Genomic DNA, 19,868 nt, shown 5'->3' on the forward strand with positions numbered 1-19,868 from the left:
GGAAAAAAATGTAGTCTTTTTTTTTAGAATCAGCTTTTTAAAAAAGGACAACCTTTTTGTGAGGACATGAACATAGGTCTATATCTTCACCAGAGCAATGAGACAGCAGGGGGCTATCAATTATGCTGCTGTTAAAGGGTTCAGCTGGAACCTGCCTGCTCTCCTGAACTGTCTTTATTCCAGGCTTGGTCTATCACCAGAGCCCTCCCTCTAGATCTTTGATTGTCACTGCCCATCTGCACTTTGAATCATCATGCCTAAATAAAGCTCTACTCAGGAATTCTAATCCTCTAGATCGCTCCACAGTAGACTTTCCAAACAGAATATATGCAAGTAGAACATTTCTAAAGGCCCTTACATATCTAAATGATATGATTTATTTTGCCACCTTGGGATCTGGTCTCCAGGAATGCTTTGAATTCCATTAATAGATGAGTTCCAGAAAGATTCATTATTGCTCCTCATGGGACAGGTTTTTGCCTTTATTTTAACAAGAAAGGCAGCATTAGAATTACAGTATAATCTTCTCCAAAATAATATATAGGAATGGGAGTTTAGGAAGCTGAAAAATGAAACTCATGCACTTTTGGCCTCAGCTTACTGGTAACTGCTAATGTTTGTGCTACTAACTGAACTGCTGCTGACTTTTAATCAAAGAAGAAAAAGATCAAATATATATAAATTGAACTAAACAAGGGAAATGATCAGGCATATTTAGAAGGCATCTGGGAGATGAGAAAACAGATAACAGTCTGTAAGTAGCCACATCAAAACAAAAGAAGGATGGGAAGGAAATAGAAGAAGCACAACTTCATGGATAATAACCACAGACCCAAGTACGATAGCAACTGCCTGTTATATTTCACAGGTTCCTAAAATGATTTTTTATGGCACCCCTGAAGAATATTTGACAGAAATTTAGGAGATGAAGATAAAAATATCATAGCTCACTAGATAATTCCCTAGCTCTGTGGATCTCCTTTTGGTCAATACCGTATTAATTTTTTATTGTCTTCATAAAAAATGATCACCAGTAGTTGAAGAATGAAAAATAGAAGTGGAATTCTCAGTCCCTTGATTTAGTTTCAAATGTTCTGCCTGTTATCTTCTAGAATTTTTATGGTTTCAGGTCTTACATTTAAGTCCTTGATCCATCTTGAGTTGATTTTTGTATAAGGTGAGAGATGAGGATCCAGTTTCATTCTACATTGTGGCTTACCAATTATCCCAGCACCATTTGTTGAAAAGGGTGTCTGTTCCCTACGTTATGTTTTTGTTTGCTTTGTGGAAGATTGTTGGCTGTAAGTATTTGGATTTATTTCTAAGTTCTCTCCAAAAGCAAATGCAACAAAAACAAAGGTAAATATGTGGGACTTAATTAAACTGAAGAGCTTCTGGACAACAGAAGGAACAGTCAGCAGAGTAAACAGGCAACCCACAGAGTGGGAGAAAACCTTCAAAATCTATACATTTGTCAAAGGACTAATTTCCAGAATCTACAAAAACTTAAACAAATTAGCAAGATAAAAACAATCCCATCAGAAAACAGGCAAAGGACATGAATAGACAACTCTCAAAGGAAGATACACTAATGACCAACAAACATATGAAAAAATGCTCAACATTGCTAATGATCAGGGAAATGCAAATGAAAACCACAATGCAATACCACCTTAGTCCTGCAGGAATGCATAAACAAAAAATCAAGAAATAATAGATGTTGGTGTGTATACAATGAAAAGGGAACACTTATACACTACTGGTGGGAATGTAAACTAGTACAACCATTATGGAAAACAGTTAGGAGATTCCTTAAAAAATTAAAAGTAGAACTACCATTTGATCCAGCAATCTAACTAATGGGTATCTACCCAGAGGAAAAGAAGTCATTATACAAAAAAGATAATTGTACACGCATGTTTATAGCAGCACAATTTGCAATTGCAGAACCAGCCCAAATGCCCATCAGTCAACAAGTAGATAAACCAATTTTGGTGTGTGTATATGAATAGTATTCCATTAGGTGTGTCTATATATATATATATCAACAACCAGATACATACATACATATATACACACACACACAATGGAATATTACTCAACCATAAAAAGGAACAAATTAATGGCATTCACAGCAACCTGGATGGAACTGGAGACTATCATTCTAAGTGAAGTACCTAAGGAATTGGAAACCAAACATCATATGTTCTCACTCAAAAGTGGGAGCTAAGTGTTGAGGATGCAAAGGCATACAAACGATGCAATGGACTTTGGGCACTCAGCGGAAAGGGTGGGATGGGGGTGAGGGGCAAAAGACTATAAACTGAGTTCAGTGTATACTGCTCGGATGATGGGCGCACCAAAATCTCACAAATCACCATTAAAGAACCTACCTGTGTAACCAAATACCACCAGTTCCCCAAAAATCTGTGGAAATACAAGTTTTTTAAAATGCTCTCCCTGTCTGTTATTCTGTATTTCCTAATGGGACTTCATGACTAGTCAGGTGGAATTAGAGAAGGAAATGCTCATAGAAGCTGCAGTTAAGCATAGACTTTGAAGATCTCCAGCCTGATTCGGTAGTGCATTGATTCAAAAGAACAAAACCAAAGATCTCATGAAGCAGGTAAGCCTTTATTATTCTAAAGAATTAGACATGGTGGTCCTTGCTAGAGTGAAGACTCAAAGTCTCATCAAGGGGAAAGCATGTCTAGTGTGTCTTCATAAATGCTATATACTGGTGTATTAATATCCTAACATTTCTTCTGCTTAGTTTCTAGCTGTTGGGAACTGTTTAGATGGCATTAAACTTTATCCTCTTTCATTGCATTAGGATTTTGGTTAACTATTTCTGTGTACCAAGCCACCCCAAAACTGAATAGCTTAAAATAATAATTTTTTATATGGTTAGTGCAAAAGTAATTGTTGTTTCTGCCATAACTTTTAATGGTACATTTGAAACTGCAGTGAATTTTGCACCAACCAATAATACCTTCACGGTTCTGAGCGCTGACCGAACTTACCTAGACAGTTTTTGCTCAAAGTTTCTCATGTGGTTGCAGTCAGACAATAGCTGGAGGTGGTATCATCAGAAGGATGGATTGGTCTAGATATCCAAGATAGCTCTCTAACAAGGCTAGAAGTTGATGCTGGCTGTCAGCTGGGATCTGAGGCTGTCTACAGGAACACCTACACACGGCTACTCCATGAACCTTGGGCTTCTCATCATGGACATTAGATTCACAGTGGCACTTCTGCCACATTATATTGGACAACATAGTCACTGGCCCTGGATCACCCAGATTCAAAGGGGTAAAGAAATAGACTTGATGGAGGAGCAGCAACATTACACTACAGAGGAGTGTGTATTGCTTTGCTCATCTTTTGAAAATGTAGTCTTCCACAATTATTGGCAAACAATCTTTGGGTTGCTAAACTTTTAGATAACATATGCCAAGAACTGGCCAAGTCTTCCATATTTTACACCTCTCTACTCATCTTTTAGAGCCCTTTCTGATTATATGCTCTGCTCCTTAAATATTCTGGGCTCTCATGTTCCCTTAATTCTCATTTTCAGCCTTTCCCCTATCAAAACTCTCCTATTTTGTGCTCCACTTTTTCAGGATCAGTTTTTCTGCTGGGTAAGTATGGGTAATGTGAGATGTTTAACTTTGATTTTCTGTATTAGCATCTCTGTGCAGGTGTCTGATGATAAAATTAGGTTCCCAGAATATGTGGTACAATATAAATGCATAATTGTCATTACTGGCTAATATTTTGGCTATAGAGAGTTATAGAGAACTTGGTTTTATAGTGTGAAAATGTCAAGAAAATGCCCTTAGCCATTCAATTTTAATGCCTTTATGCCATTCAGGCATAAGAAGCCAGACTATTTTATTTCTCTTGATTCAGGCTGTGGCTTTGCTGGCCTTACATAGCCTTTCAGAAGTGTAGCTGCCCTTTCCAGGCAACTCCTATCCCCAGAGAGGACACACATGTATACAACCAAAGACATTCACTATAGATACATCAGATTTTAATGTCTCACAAAAAGGTACCATCATTAGTCTTGGAGAAGGAAGTAGGTAACCATTTCAAAAGCCAAGACAGTTTGTATAATGGTTAAGGACCAGACTTGGAGGCAGAGGTCCTGAGTTTAAATCCAAGATCTATAACTTATTATATGAAAGTTAGGCAGCTCACTGTACTTCAGTTTCCTCAACTGTAAAATGAGGGCAGTGATAGCACCTACCTCGAAAAACTGTTGTGAGAATCGTATATACCTGGCATGCAGCAAGTACGATAAGTATTTGCTATTATTCCTATTTTGTCATTGGCTACTTTTGAAGAATCTCCATACTATTAGAGAAGAGTAACAGACTATGTGATCAATAAGAGATGAAATGATACACATCCTTTTGGTGTGTTCACTGGTTAATGTGTTGCCCCTCCCAGGGAATATAATGCTGTAAAAACCATCATTGTATCAATATGCTCCTGCTGGGTCCATGGCTCCTTAAGGAGGAGAGCATATGGTAGAATTTCAGGCACCATAGGAGGTCAATGAGGGGAATATTTTTGTTGAAGGAGAAAACTCTTTTAAAGTTGCTGATTACGTCTACCCATTGAGTCAGCTATACTCCTTAAGTATAAAAACAAAATTATTTGTATGTCTCTTTCTATTTTTTATTGCAAAGTTTTATATATTTTTTTGTAATTTTTAAAAATGCCACAATGTCAAACCATTCCAAAAGGTTATAACTCCCAAAATGTTAAAAATCACTGACTAGAGATAAATTGTAATTCAAAGCCCATGATCCCATAATCAGGGAAAATTTGTAGGCTCCAAAAACTAGTAGGATGATGATACTAGGTTCAAAAAGATGTATTATTCTAAGGCATATTCTGACCTGGATAATTACTGAGAAGCTTGGAAGAAAAACAATTACATATCAACAAAATTGCTATCCAAAAACAAAGAAAAACCATAACTAATACTAAAAAAGAATAGCAAAATATATTTTTAGCACCTACTCCATTAAAAGACTTTGTCTCATAGGAGACCTATATTATTTTATTAATTCAATTTTATATTGGAAGAAGTGAAGGCTTGAAGAAATAAAGCAACTTGCCCAAGTCCTGCAGGTGGTGGCTTTTTATGCCAAGAGTCAAATTCAGATATCTCTAGCTCTGTGCTCAAACTCTGAAACTGCAACCTCTGTTCACACATTCAGTGCTCACAACACAAGTCCTGGCTTTTCATCTTGGCAGGAGAGGAGCTCCACAGTTAATCCTGAAATGCTTTTCTGCCTCATCTTTCTTCATCACCCCAGACCAATCCTCTGTTACAGCCGGGGCAGTCTTCTCACTGACCTTGTTATCTGTTGTGCCTAACTGTTGTCCTCTGGACTTTCAGGTTTCACATCCATAATAATCTCCTGTTCTCCACTCTGCTGATTTAAACCTTGATATTCCTCAGAACATTCTTAATGTAATCAGCTTCACACATCTTCCCCTGGGCTCCCAAATTTGGTGTAATTACCTGTCTGCTGGACTTCCTGTGTCATTGTTGGAGTTTTGTTTGCCCAACATCATAGGTTCCTTTTGTTTCTGTGCAGCATACAGCTTGCCTCCCTGAATAGGGCAGGGTCTTATGCCTCCTCTTACATCTTTTATCTAACACATGGTAAGCCCTCAGTAAACACTAGGTAATTGACTAATGATCTGTTTTGTGACAAAAAAGAGAAAAAAGCCTTTGGATGAGTCTGTCGTTTATTATAGAATTTCACAAGAGATAATAAGTTCTTGAAAATGAAAGTGATTGAGAAGAGTTCATAGAAAAGTCTTCCTCATTGGAGACCAGGCTGCTCAACATGGTGAAATCCTGTCTCTACTAAAAATAAAAAATTAGCTGGATGTGGTGGCACATGCCTATAGTCCCAACTACTCAGGAGGCTGAGGCAGGAGAATCACTTGAACCTGGGAAGAGGAGGTTGCAGTGAGCCGAGATTGCACCACCACACTCCAACCTGGGCAACAGGATGAGACTCCATCTCAAAACAAAAACAAACAAACAAAGATCTTCCTCAGAAGAGAAAATTTATCCTTCTCCTTTGCAGAAAATGCCACTGTAGTACAAAAACTTTAAAAATGCAAATATTTTTAAAGAAAACAAACACTTTATAAAAGCAAAGTTCAGCATAAATACATGTGACCTACACATGTTGTTGCTGTTATATAGTTAATATATATAATAGTTACATAGTTAATTCAGATTAGGCAAAGAAGTTGAATCAATACTGGGGAGAAAATAAGTACATTGACAGATCTTTTCCAGATAGCCTTCAAGATTCCCATGGTGAGAATAAAAACTATGGCCAAGGAAATCAATAAAGAAAAAAAGTTACCCAAAGTCAGGTCTAATAATTTGAAGAATTTTACATGCTTCAACTAGATTCTCAGAGACATCAAACAACTTGTCCAAGTTCTACAGGTGGTGGCTTTATACACCAAGGGTCACACAGATTAGTGCGTTACTCTTCATGCAGTGAGACATGGACTTGCGCTTACTCTGTGACAAAATTTCATTATCTAGAAAACGAAGAAAGTGAACTGAACTGAACTATCACAAATGTTAGTTTGAGCTATTTTAAATTCTTTGACTTCAAACAGCATTAATCCTAAAGAACTAAAGTAGGGAAACTTTGTAACTGGTGACCTCTTATTTTTCTAGAATTCACCTTCCCCACCCCGCCCCACTTCTAACCTTCCCAAGGCAGCAAATACTACCATGTTGCCTTCTGGTTTGTCACCAACAAATCTATACCTTTATATTACAGTTCGCAACCACTTTCTTGGGTATTATCTTATATGGCCTTCACAAGTTCATGTTTTACAGAAACAAACCCCTTTTGCAGATGTTCAGTTTCATGGAGGTTAAGAAATGTACCATAAGGTTTGATGTGTTGGGGAAGGTAGTTGTACCTCCAGTGCTTTTTTCTTTCCCTGGGCCATGCTGTCTCTCAGGGGCCAACAATGCAGGTGATTCTCCAAACTGATCTAATGTTACTGAGCCTACGTCCCACAGCTTTGCTATCTGTTCTTCTTCACTACTCAACAAGAACTCTACTCAAGTTCCTCATTTAAATGGGATGCCTAGCTCTACTAAAATCTCAGCATAAAACAATAACATCTGTCTTAATCGATAACTGAAAGAAAGTTCGTCCCATAAATATCAAATAGAATGTCAAAGTCAACCCATTAGGCCTAGGGAGGGTAACAGTGAAAATTTTAAGTTTCAGGGCCTGATTAAGAAGAAAGATAGGTAGGACTGAAAGACATATAGGTTTATATTTTCTTTAAAATCGTCCACATATTGCTTTGTCTTCAATGCACACACAGTGGCAGGAGTTGAGGGTAGCTAGGAGTGGAAATTCAACAGATGTAAAAGGAAAAGGTCCTATCTTTAGGAAGATAGACATATAGAGTGGTAGATACACACACACACACACATACATACATACACACACACACATACACATGTAGATTTCTTTCATTTTAGGCAACTTATAAATTGAATGTACAATTTATAATTCAGCAGCCTGTAGTCAAATTCTAAACTGCAGGGATGAAGTGCTCAGTGAGGGGCTAAAAGAAGGGGTAAGGATCACTAATAGAATGTAGGCTTAGGAAGGGAATTTGAGCCCAGCTCTGAAGGATGTCTAGGCTTTATACATGGGAAAGTGGAGGTGATGCTAGCTCTTCACCTAATTTTCTTCCTCTTACCCAAAGATGGAAGAGTGAATCAAGGTGTGGGAAAAGGAAGGGAATAACATGACTCTGATATCATGAAGACTTTGTCTTAAAGCAATAAGGAAGAAATCTTAGAAAACAGGGAGAGACTGCCTGTCACATGTGTTAAACTACAATTTCCCAAGTAATACTGCTTTTCAATTTGTGTTTTATCTCTTCCCTTGAGTCCCACCACAGTGCCAGGCCCTGGGATGCACTAGTCTTGAAACACTTCAGAACAACACTTTTACTGCACCCCAGGGAGGCAGCTAAATGCTAGCACATCTGTACATTTTATAGAAACTGAAGCATAGGCAAATTGGTTTATTTTGGGAGAGGAGGAGGGATGTCCAACTGTCTTTTACTTCACAAGACTCTTTGAATTCAATCCACTTCATAGCCCATATGGCTGGTGTATATGGATGGACATAACAATTCAAACATTTTCAGAAATCGGTAGAAGTATCACTAAGGACTTGGAAGAGTCCAATTGCCTTACCTTCAATCACTGACACTCTTCAGTTTTCATTTCTCTTTGCCAGTATTTGGGCATGTATATTTTTTTCTTCTCTCTTTTAACACTAATTAATAGACTGTATTTTTCAGAACAGTTTTACAGAAAAATTGAGCAGAAAGTACAATTCCATATGCCCCAACACCTTCCATCATAATTTTTCTATAGTTAATACCTTGCATTATTATTGAATATTTGATGAACAAACACTGAGAAATTATATAAGTTAAAATTTTTAGTTTACATTGGGATCCCTCTTGTGTTATATAGTTCTTTGGGCTTTGACAGATGTATAATGCCAGGTATCAACCCATATAGTGTCATACAAAAGAGTTTCAGTGCCTGAAAATCCCCTGTGCTCCATCTCTTCATCCCTCAATACCCACATACTTCTTTCTTTCTTCTTCTTCTTTTTTTTTTTTTTTTGTGAGACAGAGTCTCGTTCTGTCATCTAGGCTGGAGTGCTGTGGCATGATCTCAGCTCACTGCAACCTCCGCCTCCCAGGTTCAAGCGATTCTTCTGCCTCAGCCTCCTGAGTAGCTGGGACTACAGGTGCCCACCACCTTGTCTGGCTAATTTTTTTGTATTTTTAGTAGAGACGGGGTTTCACCATATTGGCCAGGCTGGTCTGAAACTCCTAACCTTGTGATCTACTCACCTCAGCTTCCCAAAGTGCTGGGAGTACAGGCATGAGCCACTGCCCTTTCTTAAAATGTAAAAATCTTTGGAACTCTAAAGTGAGAAAGAACTTATAATCTGCCATTGTCAAGTCTTTATAGAAGAGACTGAACTTGAAATATTGTTCAATTTAATAATGGAATAGTGGTGGCATGCTAGTCCTGAATTCTTTCCTCCTGCCCTGCCATTACATGGTGTTTTTTAGGATAGAACATAAAGTAACAGCCAAGTGCTTACAGCTCAAATGAAGATCAACCACCACCCTTAAATTAAGTTTTCCAAATAAATAGGATTATAATGCTATTAGAATGGGAAGACACATTTGGAGGTGTATTTAATTGGGGAAGGTCATAACTGAAATTCTCTAAGCAGATCTAGAGACATATGGTGGGGATAAAAAGGGACAGTTCAGGGACTGACTGTTTATGGCCAGCTTTTGGTTCCATCTTCTAAAGGGAAAAGGTAAATTAATCTTTGAAGTTTTCTTCTAAGATTCTCAGACTGGCTTAATCAGGAAAAGCAGGGAAACAAGTTCCATGGCGCAAAGTTTTGCTCAAGAACAAAGCGTTCTTGCTAAAACATCTTTCAGTGTCATGATTAAGAACACGACCTCTGTAGTGAGACTGACATGAATTCAAATTGTGACTCCTGGATCTGTGTGATATCTGTACATCCCAGTTTCTCCAGCCCATGTGTGACCAACAGTACCTATACTTTAATTGGGAGTTGTAAAGAAGAAAATGAGATGGCAGTTGCCAAGAGGTTTACTCAGCCACTGACCAACATGATGTTATTCACAAACAATAATTCACAATGCAGTGTCATAATAATGAGATGCTGAATGGTATGTTAGTAAATAGAAGACTAACCTCCCTAAGGAGTTAGAAAAGAAATCAGAAAAAGGCTGGAGTGTGTGTGTGTGTTTGCATGTATGTATGAATAGATGATGTTTGAACAATTACAAAAGAAAAGGAGGACCCTAGGGATTGACAGACAGGATGGTAAATGATAGATGAAGTTTCCAGAAACGGAAGTAGGAGATCAGTGGGTCCAAACCAAGTTTGAGAGTGGGCAGCATGCTGGGAATCCCAGTTACGGCATCTTTCTTTGACCTTATGAAAGAAAAAATTCTGTTTTAAATTGAAAAACTACACTTTATTTTATTAACTATTATTATCATTATTATTATTACTGTTTAATTTCCAGGTTCTTTATCAAGAAGATACTTTTTGTTTTTGCCACTTTACAAAGGTAAATCAAAATAAATACCTGCCTCCAACCAATGAAATACTAATTCATGTACTTAGCAGATAAATCACTTTAATGTTGGCCTAAACTCTTTGCCCTAGCATCCCCGGACCCCCTCACTGGAGAACACCAGTTAATAAGCTACGTAAAACCCTTCAACATTGTATTCTCAGTGTGTGCTTATGAGACAAATACCCAAGTAAAAGGTTAAAACAAGAAAATATTTAGCAGGAAGTTTAATTCTCTCTGAGGGATTAAAAATTGGCTTCCTGCGTTGCTGTGTTAAGGCTCAACTGTTCTGTAGAGCCACACAGCTGGGGACCCTGAGACCTGAGAACAAGGGTAAGTAAAGCCCTTTGACTGGTGGTGAAAAGAACGAACAAGCAAGATTCTACTAGTTTTCAAGAACTGTTATGAAATCCAAAGAAGCAGTTCTTGGAATTTTGAGCTGATGGCCCTTCTGTTCTCTATTGAAGATTTCCCATTGCAGCTAGGCAGTCCACTGTCTTCCTGCATGTTTTGGTACCAAGTAATGGTCTCTAATTTGTGCACACTATTGGCCATAAATAGCAGACAGTTTGCACACACCACTTCAATTTCATTATAACGCTTTCCAAATTTTCATTCTTTGAAATTTTTAAGTTTTCATTCTTAAGTGAGCCATCAAAGCCTTACAGTACAGAAGAGTGAGGGGAAAAGATTTGGTGGTTTTAATTTTAGACAGCAGTTGTCAGATTGGAGAGAAAACATTTGAGGAGGTAGGTGAGAGGGACAGGAAAAGACAACCAGGGAATGTGTTGGACCACTTAAACCAGACCAACCACAAATACATTCACCATGGAGAAGTAAATCTGACCCTCAATTCCATCCATCTACATGACAACTGTTCTCCTTCAAATGGTGGTTCACATTCATAAAATAATTTAAGAAAGGGAGCTGAATGTGTCTTACTTCATTGTTTATGAGAGTGTTCTGGAAGGAATTTTTTCTCCAATATATAAAAATTCAGCATGCCTAGCAGAGAGGATTTGGTAAGGGACAGAGAGAAGCATTTTTTGTCATTATGTTAATGTACCATCCCAACTTCGCTATTGATGCCAACAGCCCTCAGGGTGTGAGGCTTTCTCTCACTCTAAGGTCAATTCCTCTGCGTGTGTTGCACAGAGAGCCCCCTTCAACAGGGAGCCTTGACTCGTGAACATAGACATACCTACTGGGCCATTCCCACACACATAAACAATAATCTCAGGACGGTTTCCTATTTTTTTATATTTCAAATCCAGGCTGTGGGTTTTTCAGTTGGAGCTCTTTAATTTCATTCAGGGACAGCAGTGTAAGGGAAGCTGGAAAACTATTCCACCAGGCTTCAAGCATATGCCTGGATTTGTTTACCATAAACAAAATCTTCTCAGCGACTGTTACTGTCACCATAGCAACAAGATTGAGGTTACATCTATCAACAAAGCACCACATAAGGCAAAGGCGAGCAGTTAATAAAGAAGAGCAATGATAATTACATAGCCGTCGGCCGCCAGCTCAAACACAGAGGCCTTTTTTTCCCCCCTAAATTCTAGTTCCATTTTCGATGTAGAAATGGAAAGTATAACTCAAAAGGCATTGGATGCCCATTTCTGGAGTTGTCTGGGAGATGGAAAAATAAACAGCTGGAACTTCTCCACATATCTTAGCTCTATGGCATAACCCTATTAGTAGGTTTACTTACCTTGGTCTGGTAAAACTGCCTCATTAATGATTAAGAAAAAGAATCAGAAATGTCTGTGGAAAAATCAATTTCTGATTTAAAATACAAATATTGAAACAAAATCCCAGAGATCAAGAATAAACTTACAGAAGAAAGTGAAATTAAATGGACACAATTTCCTGTGCTCTTCATTGAGATGAGTAGGTTTAGGTGACTTGAATTTGTAGTTTCTAAGTTTTATTTAATATTGATCAAGCATCTTATACCCTATTTAGGTCATAGTTTCATACTTTAATTTCAAATGAACAGAACCATATCAAAGAGATACAGGGAAGATACAAAAATGTAAAACTGATTCATTCACTAAACTTTAACTGGATATGGAGATGAGTATAATGAATCAGGCATTATACTAATCCTAAAAGATGCTAAGGAAAAAACCCATAGACTTCCTATTCTCAGAGATGTTGATAATTTTCACTATTTTGTAAATCTACATAAGTTGGGCAAGATAATACATATAAAACAAAGTTCTGGGAGTTATATTGACAAAATACAGAAAAGGCAGTGCTATATTTTACGAGGTGATTTTTACCTAATTAGAAGTGAACTGTATTATGTCTGGCCTAGAAAATTCAGAATATCTACAGGTGGAGAATGCAATCTCAAAGGTAAAATGGACAAAGTATCCTCATAAATCTCAGCACCAACTTTTATATCTTCATCTTTGCCTTCACCGTAATTTTCATGGCTAACCACATGACTTTTCCATGTGAACTGAGGCATTAATCTAGACACAGCAATATGTGTTACCAATTGACCTGTATGTTAGTTTCGTAGAACTCCTGTAACAAATTGCCAAAAACTGGGGTAACTTGAAAAAACAAAAATGTATACTCTCACAGTTCTAGAAGCTAGATATCAATATCAAGGTGTACACAGGTTCATGCTCCCTATGAAAGCTCTAGTCCCTATGAAAGCTCTAGGGAAGAAGCCTTCCTTTGCCTCTTCTACCTTCTGGTGGTTGCCCTGCAGTCTCATAACTCCAGTCTTCACCTCCATTCTCCCATAGTCTTCTCCATGTCTCTTAACTTCTTGCCTTTCCCTGTCCATCCTCCACACCCCTCAACCTCTGGTGACTGCCATTCTACTCTCTACTTCTGTGAGCTCGACTTTTTAAGATTCCACGTATAAGTGAGATAATACAGTATGTGTTTCTGTGCCTGATTTATTTCACTTAACATAATGTCCTGCAGGTTCATCCATGTTGTCACAAATGACAAGATGAATTTTTTTCTTTTTTTAATGTTGAAAAACCCATTTGTTTGCTGATACATTTGATGATTGTTTTATATCTTGGCTATTAGGAATAAGGTATATCGTCATTTGGTATACAGACATATCTTCAACTTACTGATTTAAATTCCCTTTGGTATGTACCCAGAAGTGGAATTGCTGAATATGATAATCTTATTTTTAGTTTTTTGAGGAACTTCATACTGATTTCCAAAATGATTATGCTAATTTACAATACCAACAACAGGATTCATTTTTCTCCACATCCTTGCCAGCACTTGTTATCTTTTATTCTTTAAATAATAACCTATTTAACAGGTGTGAGGTGAGGTGATATCTCACTATGGTTTTAATTTGCATTTCTTTGATGATTAGAGATGTTTGACTTTTTTTTATATCTATTGGCCTTTTGTATATCTTCTTTTGAGAAATGTCTATTCAAGTCCTTTGCCTATTTTTTAGTAGGGTTATTTGTTTCCTTGTTATTGAGTAGTCTGAGTTTCTCATATATTTTGGAGATTAGCCCCTAATCAAAGTATGATTGACAAATAGTTTCTCACAATCCATGGGCTGTCTCATCACTCTATTGTTTCCTTTGCTGTGTAGAAACTTTTTAGTCTGATGCAATGCCATTAGTATACTTTTGCTTCTATTGCTTGGGCTTTAGGAGTGCTATCCAAGAAATCACTTTCCAGATCAATGTCATAGAGCTTTTCCCCTATGTTATCTTCTAGTAGTTTCATAGTTTTAGGTCTAGAACATAGATATGTGGATTTATTTTTGGGCTCTCTATCCTATTCCATTGGTCAATGTATCTGTTTTTATGCCATTACCATGCTGCCTTGATTACTATAGTTTTGTAATATATTTTGAAACCTAGTAGTGGGATGTCTCCACCTATGCACATTTTGGACAAGATTTCATTGGTTATTTGGGATCTTTTGTGGTTCCATGAAAATTTTAGGATTAAGATTTTCATTTTATTCCACATTCAAGGGGTACATGTGCAGAGTTCTTCCATGGGGGGTACGTGTGCAGGATTCTTCCATGGGTATATTGCCTGATGCTGAGGTTTGGACTTCTAATGATCCTAACATCCAAGCAGTGAACATAGTATCTGATAGGTAGTTTTCCAATCTTTCCTGCTTCTCTCTCTCTCCACTGTTAGAATCCTCAGTGTTTATTGCTCCGACCTTTGTGTCTGTGTGTACCCAATGTCTAGCTCCCACTCATAAGTAAAAGCATGCAGTTTTTGGTTTGCTGTTTCTGTGTTAATTCACTTAAGATAATGGCCTGCAGCTGTATTCATGTTACTGCAAAGGATATGATTGTGTTCTTTTTTATAGCTGCATAGTATTCCATGGAGTGTATTTACCACATTTTAAAAAATCCAATCCACTGTTGATGGAAACCTGGGTAGATTCCATGTCTTTGCTATTGTGAATAGTATTACCATAAAAAAGTGTGCAATGCTTTATGAATTTGCATATCATCCTTGCACAGGAGCCATGCTAATCTTTTCTATGTTGTTCCAATTTCAGTAGATGTGGTGCCCAAGCAAGCAAAATTTTAGGATTTTTTTCCCTATATCTATGAAGAATGACATTAGAATTTTAATAAGGATTGCACTGAATTTCTGGATCCCTTTGGGCAGTATGGACATTTAAATATTAATTGAATCCATGAAAACAAGATGTCTTTCCATTTATTAATATATTTGTGTAATCTTTAATTTATTTCCTCAATGTTTATTGTTTCTGGTATAAAACTCTTTCACTTCCTTGGTCACGTTTACTCCCAGTAGCTTATTGGTTTATTTATTTTTGATGCAATTGTAAATCGAATAGTTCCCCTAATTTTTTTCACTAGTGTAATTTTGTAGCTAAATCATTCTTTCAGCTTAATATAATCCATTGATGCTAACAAAGTAATTGTTTATACTCCAAAATATCTAGGGTATCTTCAGAGACCCTCTGCATACTGCTATGCACTCATCTATACTCAAATGTCTGGGAAATCTTGGTCAACCTTATTCCCTAACCCTAATGATCATATTGTAAAAATACATAGGCCAGGGACCTATATAAAACATAAAGGCCAGGGACCCAACTGGACAAAAGATGGTTTTTAGAGTTGCCTCAAGAAACTTTTGCCTTATCTGTCTTCCAGTAGCGCCTCTTCCCAGCTGCAGTCTTATCTGAACACTCTCGCTTACCAAAGATTAAGCCTTGAATATGCCTTTCAGATACACAATAACTATACTTTCCAGCTTCCCAGAACACTTCTCCAGACAAGGCCATGAACAGGCAATCATGACAGTCATGAAAGAGATTGAGAGTAATTCTGGGTCTGAGACAAGAAGCACTTGGGAAATTTTTAACATTCTGATTCCTAATGATGTGTGTGTGTGTGTGTGTGTGTGTGTGTGTGTGTGTGTGTGTGTATAGATATAGAGAGAGAGAGAGAGAGAGAGAGAGAGAGAGAGATTTCCAAGGGCAGCAGCTACTCCTAGCTGAAAAGTAACCTTGGTGTATTTTAAGAATGTTAGTAACCTGAGCCATATGGAAGGGAGCATGATACATAATAAGACTCTAGCTTAGATAAATGAATGGTAAAGGCCTACATTAGAATTGCTAAGGGCACAGATATGTCTCTCTCTATATATATGTATAGAGAGAGAGAGGGAGAGAGAGAAACAAAAACACCCATCTTAGTTATTCCTAGGACTGCCTTTAATGTGGGGAACTCATCCCACTCACAGCCTCAGTTCTGTCACTTTCCCATTTCTCCAACTGGCGTGACTTTGCTGTGTCTCCAGGGTGCTGTACCTACTGTAGCTCTTCTGAAAAAATGTAGGCGGATTTGTTTTCTTCTTCTCCCCCAAATCCTCACATTAATTATCAATTTTGATAAAATATTTTTTCCTTTTCTTTTTGTTTTTAAGCAAAAGCATTTAAAATAAAACTTGCTAAGATGCTATGGAAAAATAAATAATAAAGGAAAACATCAAAGCAAATTGCAGTTTTCTGATTCTGTGATGACAAGTGACCTAAATTGTGAAGTACTCAGACTCCTGGTTCATATCTGACTCCTGACGAGTTGGGTCCTGGTACAGCCTATCTAGAAAAATCATTCTGTAGAAATATTTTTTGGTATGTGAGACTCTGTTTCTTTACTCCTTGCCCTAAACAAGTTCTGGGGATTGACCACGTTACTTAAGTTCTTGCTGCAATGGGCATTTTAGGGGCTTCTCTAATTTTCAGCCTCTGGTGGCAGAAATACTTTAACTGTCTCAACATCTCCCACCCCTTCCAGTCTCAGGTCTGCACCCACTGACATCATTGTATATTACTTTTATCTGGAAATCTCTAGTTCTGTGCCCTTAGAAATTCTAATGTAGGCCTTTACCATTCATTTATCTAAGTTAGAGTCTTGTTATATATCATGCTCCCTTTCATATGGCTCAGGTTACTAACATTCTTAAAATACACCAAGGTTACTTTTCAGCTAGGAGTAGCTGCTACCCTTGGAAAATTCCTTCAGAATTGTAGGTTAAAAGCATTATTAATATTTTTCCCTTTTTGTGGCTTCTCTTGTCCATCATTAAATCTTCTCTGATGAACATATGTATAAATATTCTTTATTCTGATAAAGTTAATTTTATTAGTTTTTCCTCTGTGATTATTTTAGTGCCCTGTATTCTGCCATATTATCTTCTAGAAATTTCATCATGTTTTCTTTTTCATTTAGATTGACAATAAACCTATATTTGATATTTGTGAATGTATGAGTAGGGGACAGTTTTATTATTTTTTCATAGGAATAGTTGATTGTCCAATCATATTCATTAAAAGACTGTTCATTTTACACTTCTCTGCAGTGTCATGACTGTCCCTGTAGGTCCATATTGTCATGGGCCTGTTTCTAGACTCCATTCATTTGGCCTTTTGTCTATTCTTAGCTTAACTCTATGATGATCTAATTTCTGTAGATTTATAAGTATTGATATCTAATATAACATGCATTCAATCAATTTTTCCTTCTTAAAGGCTTCTTCAAATCTTGTTGGCTCTTTCCATTATCACATACATTTTAGAATCAGTTCATTAAGTTATAAGACACACACACATACACACACACATCTCAGAAGAAAAAGCAAACTTTCACAATTTTGATTGATACTGAATCAAATTCATAGATTGGTTCAGATATAATTCACATTTTTCATCCTATTACTGTGATTTGTCTCCTATTTATTAAGATTTTTGTGTCAATAATATTTTTATAGTTTTCTGTTTAGAAGTCTTGCATGTATTCTGTTAAATTTATTTCTAAGCATTTGATTTTTTTATTATAAATGACATTTAAAAGATCATACCTTCTTATTTTTCATTGCTTGAATATAAAAATACAAATTTTTTTTAAAAAATATTGACTTTGTAACTACCAATCTTGCTATACTAATGTGCCAGTTCTGATAACTTATCCGTAGATTCTGGTGGATTTTCTTGTGGATTATATCTTCTGCAAATAATGACTTTGTTTTGAGACAAAGTCTCGCCATGTTGCCCAGGCTGGAGTGCTGTGGCATGATCTTGGCTCATTGCAGCCTTGATCTTTTGGACTCAAGCAATCCTCCCACCTTAGTCCCTCGAGCAGCTAGGACTACAGGTGTGCATCACTATGCCTGGCTACCTTTTTTTTCTTTTTGTTGAAACGAGGTCTCCCTATGTTGCTCAGGCAGGTCTCAAACTCCTTGGCTTTTATTTATGTTTTCTCATCCTGACAAAGTTATTTATTGTTTTAGTTTTGTACTAAGATTTCCAGAACAATATTGAGTGAAAGCATCTGTACTGGGAATTCTTGTCATTCAACATTTTATTCTTATACATGATGGTTGTTGTAAATGTTTTTTCTGCTTATATTTTATCAGATTAATGTAATTTTCTTCTGAATTTAGGATGCTAGTAGCATTTTTAAAATCATTACTGTGAGATGAAATTATTTTTAAAATACTTTAGGGGTGTTCCAAGATGGCCGAATAGGAATAGGTCCAGTCTGCAGCTCTCAGTGGGATCAACGCAGAAGATGGGTGATTTCTACATTTCCAACTGAGGTACCTCAGATGAACAATGATTCATCTCACTAGGACTGATTGGACAATGGGTGCAGCCCACAGAGGGTGAGCTGAAGCAGGGTGGGGCGTTGCCTCACCCAGGAAGCACAAGGGGTCTGGGGATTTCCCTTTCCTAGCCAAGAGAACCTGTGACAGACTACCTGGAAAAACGGAACACCCTCGCCAAAATACTGCATTTTTCCCAAGGTCTTAGCAACTGACAGACAAGGTGATTCTCTCCTGTGCCTAGCTTGGCGGGTCCCACCCCTACAGAGCCTTGTTCACTGCTAGCACAGCAGTTTGAGATTGATCTACCAGGCTGCAAGGTGGCATACTGGCTGGAGGAGTGGCGTCCACCATTGCTGAGGCTTGAGTAGGCAAACAAAGAGTCCAGGAAGCTCGAACTGGGCAGAGCCCACCACAGCTCAACAAGGCCTACTGCCTCTAGACTCCACCTCTGTAGGCAGGGCATAGCTGAACAAAATGCAGCAGAAAACTTCTGCAGACTTAAACATCCCTGTCTGACAGCTCTGAAGAGAGCAGTGGTTCTCCCAGCATGGCCTTTGAGCTCTGAGAACAGACAGACTGCCTCCTCAAGTGGGTCCCTGACACCCCCGTGTAGCCTCACTGGGAGATACCTCCCAGTAGGGGGCGACAGACATCTCATATAGGCATCTACCCCTCTTGAACAAGCTTCCAGAGGAAGGATTAGGCAGCAATATTTGCTGTTCTGCAGCCTCCACTGGTGATACCTAGGCAAACAGGGTCTGGAGTGGAACATCAGCAAACTCCAACAGACTTCCAGCTGATGGACCTGACTGTTAGAAGGAAAACTAACAAACAGAAAGGGATAGCATCAACATCAACAAAAAGGTCATCTACACCAAAACCCTATCTGTAGGTCACCAACATCAAATACCAAAGGTAGATAAAACCACAAAGATGGGGAGAAACAAGAACAGAAAAGCTGAAAATTCTAAAAATCAGGGCACCTCTTCTCCTCTAAAGGATTGCAGTTCCTCGCCAGCAATGGAACAAAGCTGGACGGAGAGTTACTTTGACAAATTGACAGAAGGAAGCTTTGGAAGGTCAGTAATAACAAACTTCTCCGAGCTAAAGGAGGATGTTCGAACCCATCACAAGGAAGCTAAAAACCTTGAAAAAAGATTAGACAAATGGCTAACTAGAATAAACAGTGTAGAGAAGACCTTAAATGACCTGATGGAGCTGAAAACCATGGCACGAGAACTTCGTGATGCATGCACAAGCATCAGTAGCCAATTCAATCGAGTGGAAGAAAGGTATCAGTGATTGAAGATAAAACTAATGAAATAAAGTGACAAGGGAAGTTTAGAGAAAAAAGAGTAAAAAGAAATGAACAAAGCCTCCAAGAAATACGGGAATACATGAAAAGACCAAATCTATGTTTGATTGGTGTACCTGAAAGTGATGGAGAGAATGGAACCAAGTTAGAAAACACTCTTCAGGATATTATCCAGGAGAACTTCCCCAACCTAGCAGC

This window comes from Colobus angolensis, unplaced genomic scaffold (genome assembly GCF_000951035.1).
Source record: "Colobus angolensis palliatus isolate OR3802 unplaced genomic scaffold, Cang.pa_1.0 Scaffold299, whole genome shotgun sequence".
In the NCBI taxonomy this organism is placed as follows: domain Eukaryota; kingdom Metazoa; phylum Chordata; class Mammalia; order Primates; family Cercopithecidae; genus Colobus; species Colobus angolensis.